Source organism: Tupaia chinensis, unplaced genomic scaffold, assembly GCF_000334495.1.
Source record: "Tupaia chinensis unplaced genomic scaffold, TupChi_1.0 Scaffold000046_3, whole genome shotgun sequence".
NCBI lineage: Eukaryota > Metazoa > Chordata > Mammalia > Scandentia > Tupaiidae > Tupaia > Tupaia belangeri.
In genome coordinates, this window is record NW_006159504.1 from 5,419,648 (window position 1) to 5,429,291 (window position 9,644).

Here is a 9,644-nt window from a genome sequence, read left to right on the forward strand (position 1 = left end):
TGCTTTTCTTTTTCCCTGTAACTCCTCATTGGCTGCGAATCCACTATTCTTTGGTCCTGTTTCTGTACACCACTCTGCCCTTGTGCTGGTGGGTTTTGTTTGTTTGTTTCTTCATTTTGCCAGAAGGTACGTGTGCTCCCCAGAGAAAGAGGAGGGCATGGGAGAAAACACCCTCCGAGGGGAATGGTCACGCCGTAATCCCCTCCGCTCATTTCTCCATCCTGCCGGGACATGGGGTGCACACACGTGCACCGTGTGCTCCTTAAACTGCCAGGTCTGGGACTCAAAGGCACCGTCAGCCACGTGGGAGTCGGTTGCCTTAACCACCGGGCCACAGAGCCAACCCTAAACCTAGTTATTTATTTTATTCACTTAAAATAACAAATCTATGCTTCTTAGAAAAAAGGAAAGAACAAATCTATATAGCCAATACAAATAATTTTTTTTGGTAGAAAAATAACAATATTCTCCAAAACAAAATCAATACTAGAGATGTTGTATACTCCATTTATAGAGCATATCGTTAACCCACAGGTCATTGTACGAATCCTAAACAGCCCGTTTCACTATCTCGATCCAGCTCCTTACAGGTGAAAAACACCTGAGGGCCAGCTCACGGCACAGTGGTGATGCACCGCCCAAGAGAAGCTGGACCCCACGTGACAACTGCAGAGTGAACCCCCAGGCTAGCCTGCCCGACATAGACCAAGCGTGCGGGTGAGTGCCCAGGAGCCAATGGGCCGGAGGACTGGAGGAGGGGGATTGAAGTGTGAGCCGAGTACATGGAGGTGCTTCTCTCTCTTTCTCTCTTGCTCGTTCTCCCATGTGTGCACCTATACTCTGTCATGGATAAAGAAAAGAAAGAGGTCCAGCCGGTGGTGTGGTGGTTAAGGCATCTGGATCCTGCATGGCTGTCTACACAGTTCAAGTCCCAGACCCAGCAGCTTGACAAACAAGCTGAGTGGGGCCAGCAGGTGATGTGGTGGCTAAGGGCGCTGGATTTCCGCATTGCCGACCACGGTACGAGTCCTGGACCTGGCGGCTTGCTCTCTCACTTCCCCATTCTCTCTCTTTATCTCTCTCTCGCCCCCACTGTCCCTCTCTGGTCTAATTAAAATAAATAAATAAAATGACATAAAATGATTCTTTAAAAAAAAAAGAAAAAGAAAAAGAAAAACAAGCTGAGCACGTGTGTGTGCCCGAAATCCTGGCAGGAAAATAAAAGAGAGGGGATTGTGATGTGGGCATCCGTCCTGGAGCAGGGGGAATGATGCCTCACTTCCCCCACCCTCCCCCACCCCCCCGGCAAGCACATGTACTCTATAGCAAAAAAAAAAAAAAAAAAAAAAAAAAAAAAAAAAAAAGAAAGAAAGAAAGAAAGAAAGAAAAAGAAAAAAACTTGAAATAAGCATTTTGACTCTTCCCATAGTATAATATGGTTTCGCAGGTTAAAAGCACTGTAAATTATCGCACACATCGAACGAGCAGACAAAGCCTGCTGATAAACACGTGTCACCAAATGATAGAATTTAAGAAACCCGTGCCAACGCTTGTCCCCAGTTTCATCAGCAAGAGATAAGCTTGCATCTCCTGACCCCAGTCTGAAGAGGGAGACGAGGCTAAATTACACTCACATCCACAGCACAGTCGCTGCACAGGCTGCGTCCCGTCCTGTCTCCAGAACGCCAAGCACATTCTCGAGCTTTCCAAGACTGCCAGCATGCAGGAGTGAGGGAGGTGAAGTCCTGCCTCTGCGTGAGATACTTTAGGCTCAGAAATAATAAATCACTTCATCCAACTATGTCAGGATTTAGCTGAAACTAGCACTTAAAGCTTCAAACTTTTTTTTTTTAATGAAAAACTCATACAGAACTTCTCCTTGAATTTATTATGGAGTTGTTTAATATCCTTCTTCTCAAGGTTACTTCTCTTACTCTCTTGTTTTCCTTCTGACAATAGAAGAGACTTCAGAGGTCCTCAGCTCTCCCTTTTCTCTCCAAAGCAAATCATCCTCAGAGCAGCATGCCCCAGGCAGTGTGCAGCACCAGCACCTCTGGGGGTCCTCCCTGAGACATTTCCACTGGACAGCAAAACACACAAGTAGTGTATTTCTGGACTCAAAAGAAGAGATAGCCATAAACCCACCGGAGCAGTGGTGCCCCAACCTTTTTGGCACCAGGAGCCAGCTTCATGGAGCACAACTTTCCCTTGGTTGGTGGGGTGCTGGTAGTTCACGGTGATTCAAGTGCATGTTATTTATTGCAAACTTTATTTCTGCTTTATGACTCTGTAAATATATAATGAAATAATTACACAACTCCCCATAATGCAGAGTCAGTGGGAGTCCTGAGTTTATTTTCCTGCAACTGGAATGCAACTGCATTCCAAGCCAAACTGGAATTATGGGGTGACAAGTGAATGACGGGATTTTGGACGTGTTTCAATGTTAGGGTCCAGTGCTGTCACTGAAGGAGGCAGAGCTCAGGTGCTAACGCCAGTGACGGGGAGTGGCTGTAACTACAGATGAAGCTTCACTAGCTTACCCGCTGCTCACCTTCCACCACACAGCCTGATTCCTAACTAGCCATGGACCAGACCAGACTATGGCCCAAGGGCTGGGGACCCCTGCACTAGAATGGCTAACATCAAACAGACTGGCAGTGTCAAGGGTTGGCAAGGATATAAAAATAAAGGGAATCCTCACATGCTTCTTCTGATGGAAATGCGAAATGGTACAGCGCTTTGGTAAATAGTTAATGGTTTCTTTAAACATTAAACATACACATACCTATACCAGCCAAGGATTCAGCCCAAGGGAAATACAAATCATACATCCACAGACTCGTACAGAAATGTGTACGGTAGCAGCTGTATAGTAGCCAAAAATTAGAAATGCTCCGAATGTCCACCTACTAAACTTAACACACGAGATGCATGTATTCATTCAATAAAATACTGCTCGGTGACAGTAATGAAAGAACTGTTAATACACATGACAACGTGGATGATTCTCAACAACTTGCTAAGCAAAAGAAGCTAGATGTGGAATACTAGACGGGATGGTAACATTTATATGTACTAAACAACAACAGGACTATAGAGGCAGAAAGTAGGTAGGTCGATCTGGAGCCAGAGCAGGAATTGACTGTGATGGGCACCAGGTAACATTTTGGGGTGATGAAAACGTTCTATGATTGAAGTGCAGTGATATTTAACTAACTGAATACATTTTCAAAAAAGTATTGAACCATACAGTTAAAATAAATGGATTTTATGACATGTAAATAAAAACTCGATAAATGTGTTTTTTGAAAAGAGGTGGGGGGGCAGCAGATGGTTTGGCGGTTATGTTGCTGGAATTCCCACATGGCCAACCACAGTTTGAGTCCTGGACCTGGTGGCTTCAAACTCACACCAGGCACATGTGCATGTGTGCCCAAAATCCCAGGAGAAGGGATTATGGCATGGTCATCCTCCTTGGGTGGGTGGGTGGGGGTGATTTCTCACTTTCTGTCTCTCTGGTGAGTGCATGTACCTATAGCAAAAATCTCTCCTGAAAGAAAAAGAAGGAGAAAATGATTATTAAATTCTATACTCTTGGGCCTGCTGGTGATAACTGTTGAGGCAGCTGGATCCCATATGGCCAACTATGTGGTTTGAGTCCTAGATCCAGAGGCTTGAAAAAATGCCAGTTGTGTGTATGCATGCCCCAAATCCTCAGAGTAAATGGAGGAAAAGGGATTGTGGCATGGTCACCCCCTCTGGGGGAAGTGCTTTCTCACTTTCTCTCTCTCTCTCTCCTGTGAGTGCTCCTGCCCTATAGCAAGATTGTTTCATTTAGAGAGATTTTTGCTATAGGGAATGTGCCAGTGACATGGAGACAGAGAGAGAAAGAGAAAGTGAGAAATCACCCTCCAGGGAGGATGGCCACACCACAATCTCTCCTCCATTCTCCTCCTGGGACTTTGGGCACACATACACATGCATCCAGTGTGAGTTTCAAGTCACTGGGTCCAGGACTCTAACTGCAGTCAGTCATGTGGGAATCCACCTCCTTAACCACTATACCACCTGGTGACCCCCGAAGTCTTCAACTTTATACATGCTGGAAATGTAAGCAGTGAAGTGCTGCTCAGGAGAAGTAATATCCTACATAGTAACCTTGGTTTGAGTCTCCAGACCAGTTGCCTGAAACATGTCAGACGTGGGTACAAGTGCCCCGAATCTGACTGGCTGGAAGACTGGAAGAGGGGACTGCGGCATGACCAGAATCTGTCAGGGATGCTTATGGTTCTCTGTCTCTCTCTCTCATGTGAGAGTGTGTGTGTGTGTGTGTGTGTGTATCATAAATAAAGAACAAAATTAAACTCTATCACATCTTCCAATCCATGAGCATAGGATGTCTTCTTTTTTATTTAGAGCTCTTTAAATTTCTTCCTAGCATTTTGTAGTTTTCAGAGTATAAGTTTTTCACTGTTTTAATTACTCCTAAGTATTCAGTTCTTTTTTTCTCCCCAAGAGGGTGAGTGTGCTCAACAGAAAGATAAAAAGGGAGAAGGTACTCCCCATGGGAAATGGTCACGCTGCAATGCCTTTTCCTCCATCTCTCCCTACTCTTGGGATTTGGGGTATGCATACACACACGACCAGCATGTTTTCAAGCTACCAGGTCCAGGACTTGAACTGCACAGTCAGCCACGTGAGATCTAACTCTTTGATCAGAAAAAGACAGATAAAGAGAGAGAGGGAAAGTGAGAAAGCATGCCACCGGTTTAGGACTTAAACCTTGGTTGACCATGTGGGAGTCCAGCACCTTTAACCACCACGCCACCTGCCAGTCCCAGGAAAAATCTCTCTTTAAAACAAAAAAAGAAAAGAAGAAAAGTAATCATCCTATTCATGTGTATTGATATCAGACCTTTAGCTTTTCCTTTCACGTATTCTTTGTAAATGTACATGATGGAATGCTATGTGACTTAGTACATAAACTAGCAAATATAACGTGTGGTTCCTGCTCAGTTTCTCACTGATGGAAGCTATTGGCTTTAATATACTGCTTAACACAAAATAAATGCTCAGTAAACATGAGCTACCATCAAAATAATACTTATAACTGCCATAACACTATTATGGCTAAGTCTGAAAGTATTTATTGCACTTCTGGGCTTATTTTCTTGCCACCAGTGATAAGATTAGGAGGCATACAAACATCGAAGATCACAATGATCAGAGTGAATGTTTTCTCATTAATATCATTTCATAGTACAGGAAAATGGGAAGGCCCAAGAAAGAAGAATAGATTTTAATTTTCATGGTTATTGTATAAAGACTAAGCGCCCTGGGCCAGCAGGTGGCATGGTGGTTAAGGGCACTGGACTCCCACATGGCTGACTGTGGTTCGAGTCCCGGACCTGGCAGCTTGTTTTCTCTCTCTCTCTCTCTCTCTCTCTCTCTCTCCCCCTGTGGTCAAGGTAAAAATAAATAAATGGATAAATAAATAAAGTTAAATAAAATAATTTTAAAAAAAAGATTAAGCACCCTGAAAACTATATGCTATTGGTTAAGTCGTGCAGAATCAATTTAGTTTTCTTTTCATTTATAAAACCCTACTCGTCTGAAGTGCAGGATCCCTGAATTGTGGGAATTACAGACACCTCTGGGTTCCCCCAAGCAGCCAGGTCCGGGTTCAGGCATCTAATCTGGTACTGGCGCTCTGTCCGGCCCCGGCTTCCCCACCATTCTTTGCGAGGACTGTGTGTATGGCACCCGACACGCTTTCCCAGAAGTGCTTCTGGGACCGCAGTCTGCACAAAGGGGCTGTTAAATGTGTTTCCCTCCCTTCTGGCTCCACTGGCTCCTGAGCCTCAGGTCACATACAGCTCATAATTCCTATCAACTGTTCCCAAAGGACCCCTGGGCTCCCGCAGGAGCCAGCACTTCCCTGGAACAGGAAGCTCTATTTACACTGTCTTGGAGCCTGGTGCTCATCCATAAAAGGGAAAAGAGTCCTTTAGGAAAAGGGCAGGGTGCTTGGAAACTCTTTAAAAGTGAAAGCTTCACAACCGGTTTCTGTTATTTTATACTGTTGGTTGATACAGTTTTTCAGAACATAGAAACACGCGCTCCTTGGACCAGCGGAGAAGTGGCCCAAGGTCAGATGAAAGCCAATATGCCAATAAATAAAAAAACATGGAGAGACTATCAAGGAACTTAGTAGCTCACACCGAGCTCAAACCATTGTTTCTTTAGCCTTCTAGAACATAATTCCAGACAAGATACTGGTTTATATGTGAATAATCCAAGTATACTTTACATGAGGAAAAAAGGCTATCTAGCCTTTTGACTGTTTCCATTTTTGAATGATTACTTCCAGTTCTCATGCCGGTGTCTATTCTAGTAATTCTGTCCCATGATCTAACAGGCAGGCTTGGTGAGAGATCTCATTACCGAATGCATGAAGGATATGCCAGAAAAAGTGTGCAATTGGAGTGGGAGAGTGGTCTGTAGGAATCAGAGTTGTTGGGCGATGCAATCATAATGACTGATAATTATTTCATCCTCATTTAAATTACAGGGATCGTTTCTTATCGTGTATTATACTGATAATGATGAACTATTACTATTTATTTCAAGCCTTGGGTTCAGTGCTTTCCACATAGGAATTCATTGAATTTCATGAGCTAGGTACTACCAGAGGACACAAAGAAGTAAAGGAATTTGTCCACAGAGTGAGTCGTGAGCCTGGTGCACATGGAACCTCTAGCTCCATAGTGATGCCCTAACCATTAAGCATCACTCCCTCTCATCCTCTGTGCCTAACTGTATTCTAAGTACTTTGAATACAATAGCACTTTTTTTAAAGAGGTTTTTGCCTTAGGGCATGTGTGCTTGCCAGAGAGAGAGAGACAGAGACAGTGAGAGGGAAAATGAGAAGTCACTCACCATAGGGCACCACCACATTGTAATCCCTTCTCCTCCATTCTTTTCCTGGGATTTTGGGCACGCACCCACACGTGCCCAGCCTGAGTGTCAAGCAGCCGGGTCTGGGACTCAGACCACAGTCGGCCATGTGGGAGCCCAGCGACGTAAGCACTACGCCATCTGCTGCCCCTGAATAGCAGTTGTCACTTAAGCAACACGATGAAGCAGCGTTTCATGAGTTAAAGTAATCACCGAAACATACATTCTGTATTTGCCGTCTGTTACCACCAAGGGCCAAACCTAGGTTAAGTAGAGTGATTCAGGTGTTGGGACTGAGAACCCCCGTCAGGGCCCCGTCTTCCCTTCCTGCACGTACCCTGCCCACATCACCTCCACCCCAGGTTTACACGGTACCCATGGTGGGGGTGTCTTACTCCATTCCATGTTGCGGTAGCAGAATGCCCCAGACTGGGTAATTTATGAAGGAAAAAAAATCTGTTCCTCACAGGTATGAGGACTGGGAAGGCCAGTACCAAGGTGATGGCAGCAGCAGAGGGCCTCCGTGCCCTGAGGCCCGCGGTGGAACACAAGGGGTCAGGAGCGGCAGGAGAGAGCACGAGCACACGGTACCGAGCCTTGGGTCTTCGTGTTCAGTGCAGATCCATCCGGGATGGGGGAGCCCTCGTGACCTAAGCTCCTCCCACTAGGCCCCACCTCCCAGCAGTGTTTCATGAGGGAGTAGTCTCCTACACACACCCCTGAGGGGACACATTCAAACTATAGCAAGTAAGTTCCCTGCCTGTCACGCCTGTTGTCTTCACTGCCTGGAGCGTGCTCCCCAAACCTCCCAGCCACTCAGCTTCGCCTCCCCAATCCTAGCCTACTCATCGCCTCTCCTGTAAAGCTCTTCCTGACGGCTCCAGAGAAGGCCAGTCCCTCTGCCTTCCTTAGTGTCCCTGGGCCTCATCCTCTTCCCTACCAGCATGGGGCACAGTGGGGCACCACTTCTGTTCGCACGCCGGGCTGCAGGTGGCCAGCACAGGGCTGTGTCTTAGGCTACTGTGGACTCTCCACCTTGACCAGTGCCTCCCACGGTGTGCAGTCGTGGGTGCTGGACTGACTATGTCACCTCCTGTGGATGTCACGTTCCTAAACCTCAAGACACCACCACAGAGGACTTCCTGAGAAAAAGCACCGTAGGAGGCTGGTTCTACTAACCTGGAAGTCACTGATGACTTTAATGAAGTCATGTTTAAATTAGGTGTAAAGGGGCTAGACGATGCAAAAAGCAACAAGAGCACTCTTGACAAATTTAAATCCACAGGGCAGCAGCCCTGAGGGGTGTGGGAATGTACGGTGGAGAACGGTTTCTGCTTGTTACCTAGCGATTGCTATCGCTGCTGAGATGACAGAGACCTTCGTGCATTTAAGGGCTGAAGAGAAAGGTAGCGAGGAAGAGCAGGAAGGTGAAAGCAGTGCGTTGTTTATGGTCTTGGAGAGAACGGCTAACAACTGCCTTCTTCATCATCAAATTTCTCAGATGAGTTGTCTGTGTGGGTTCCCCCCCCACCATCTTCTAGTTCCTTCCGAGCTCACTTCAATATGGCTTTTACGAAAGTCACCGGTGACCTTTGTAGTACTAGAACCACAAGAACACTTCTCAGTATCTTCAGATCCAGAGCATGATGGGAGATCAGTCTTTTTTTTCTATAGGGAACACGCACTCATTAGGGATGGGGAGGAGAAAGTGAGAGAGCACCCCATAGGGGGATGGCCACACCACAGCCCCTTCTCCTCCATTCTCCTCTTAGGATTTGGGGCACACACACACATGCATGCCCAGAGGGTTTTTTAAGGCACCAGGTCCAGAATTTGAACCATGAAGTCAGTCATGTGGACTCCAGCCACCTTAACCGCCACACAGCCAGCCCCCAGCACAGTCTTTCTGTAGAGCAGGAACAGCCACTCCATTGTTAGAGAGGAGAGGAAAACTAGGGCGGATGCAGGTTGTTATGTATTAATAGATCTGGTGGCACAAAGTTGAGGGACGTCTTGTCTGCTCTTTCTGGATTTTGTGACATGGGAAACAAAGCCAATGAGGGAGAGGTGACACATTTGAGGTTGAAGGAGACAGAAACTGTTCGAAAAGTTTTTCCAGAGACTGGGAGAGTAAGGGAACCCGAGACACACAGTGAATTTGCCACCAAAAGGAAGTGCCCGGTGCGGTTGGTAAAGAAGATTGATGGATCCAGGGCTGGCTGGCTGGGTGTTCCTCAGCTGCCGGGCACAAGACCAGGTAGTGAGGAGAGTGGAGGCAGGCAGACTTCAGTTTCCCAGGCCTGTGCAGCAAAAAGGGACAAGGGCTTGGACTCAAGTTCGCAAGAAAGTGGTTGACAGGATGGGCCACAGGGTCCAGCAGTTGGCATAATGGCTATGTCGCTGGACTCCCATGGAGTCGACCGTGGTATGAGTCCCGGACCTGGTGGCTTAAATTTATGCCGGGCGCATGTGCATGCGTGCCCAAGATCCCGAGAGGAGAATGGAGAAGGGATTGTAGCATGGCAATGCCCCCAGGGGGTGATTTCTCGCTTTCTGTCTCTCTGTTTCTGTCTTTCTGGCGAGCACACACACCCTATAGCTAAAAAATAAAAAAAAAAAAAAAAAAATAGGCCACAGACTCCCACATGATCATTGGGGAAGTTAATAGGGCAGGAGCCATGAAT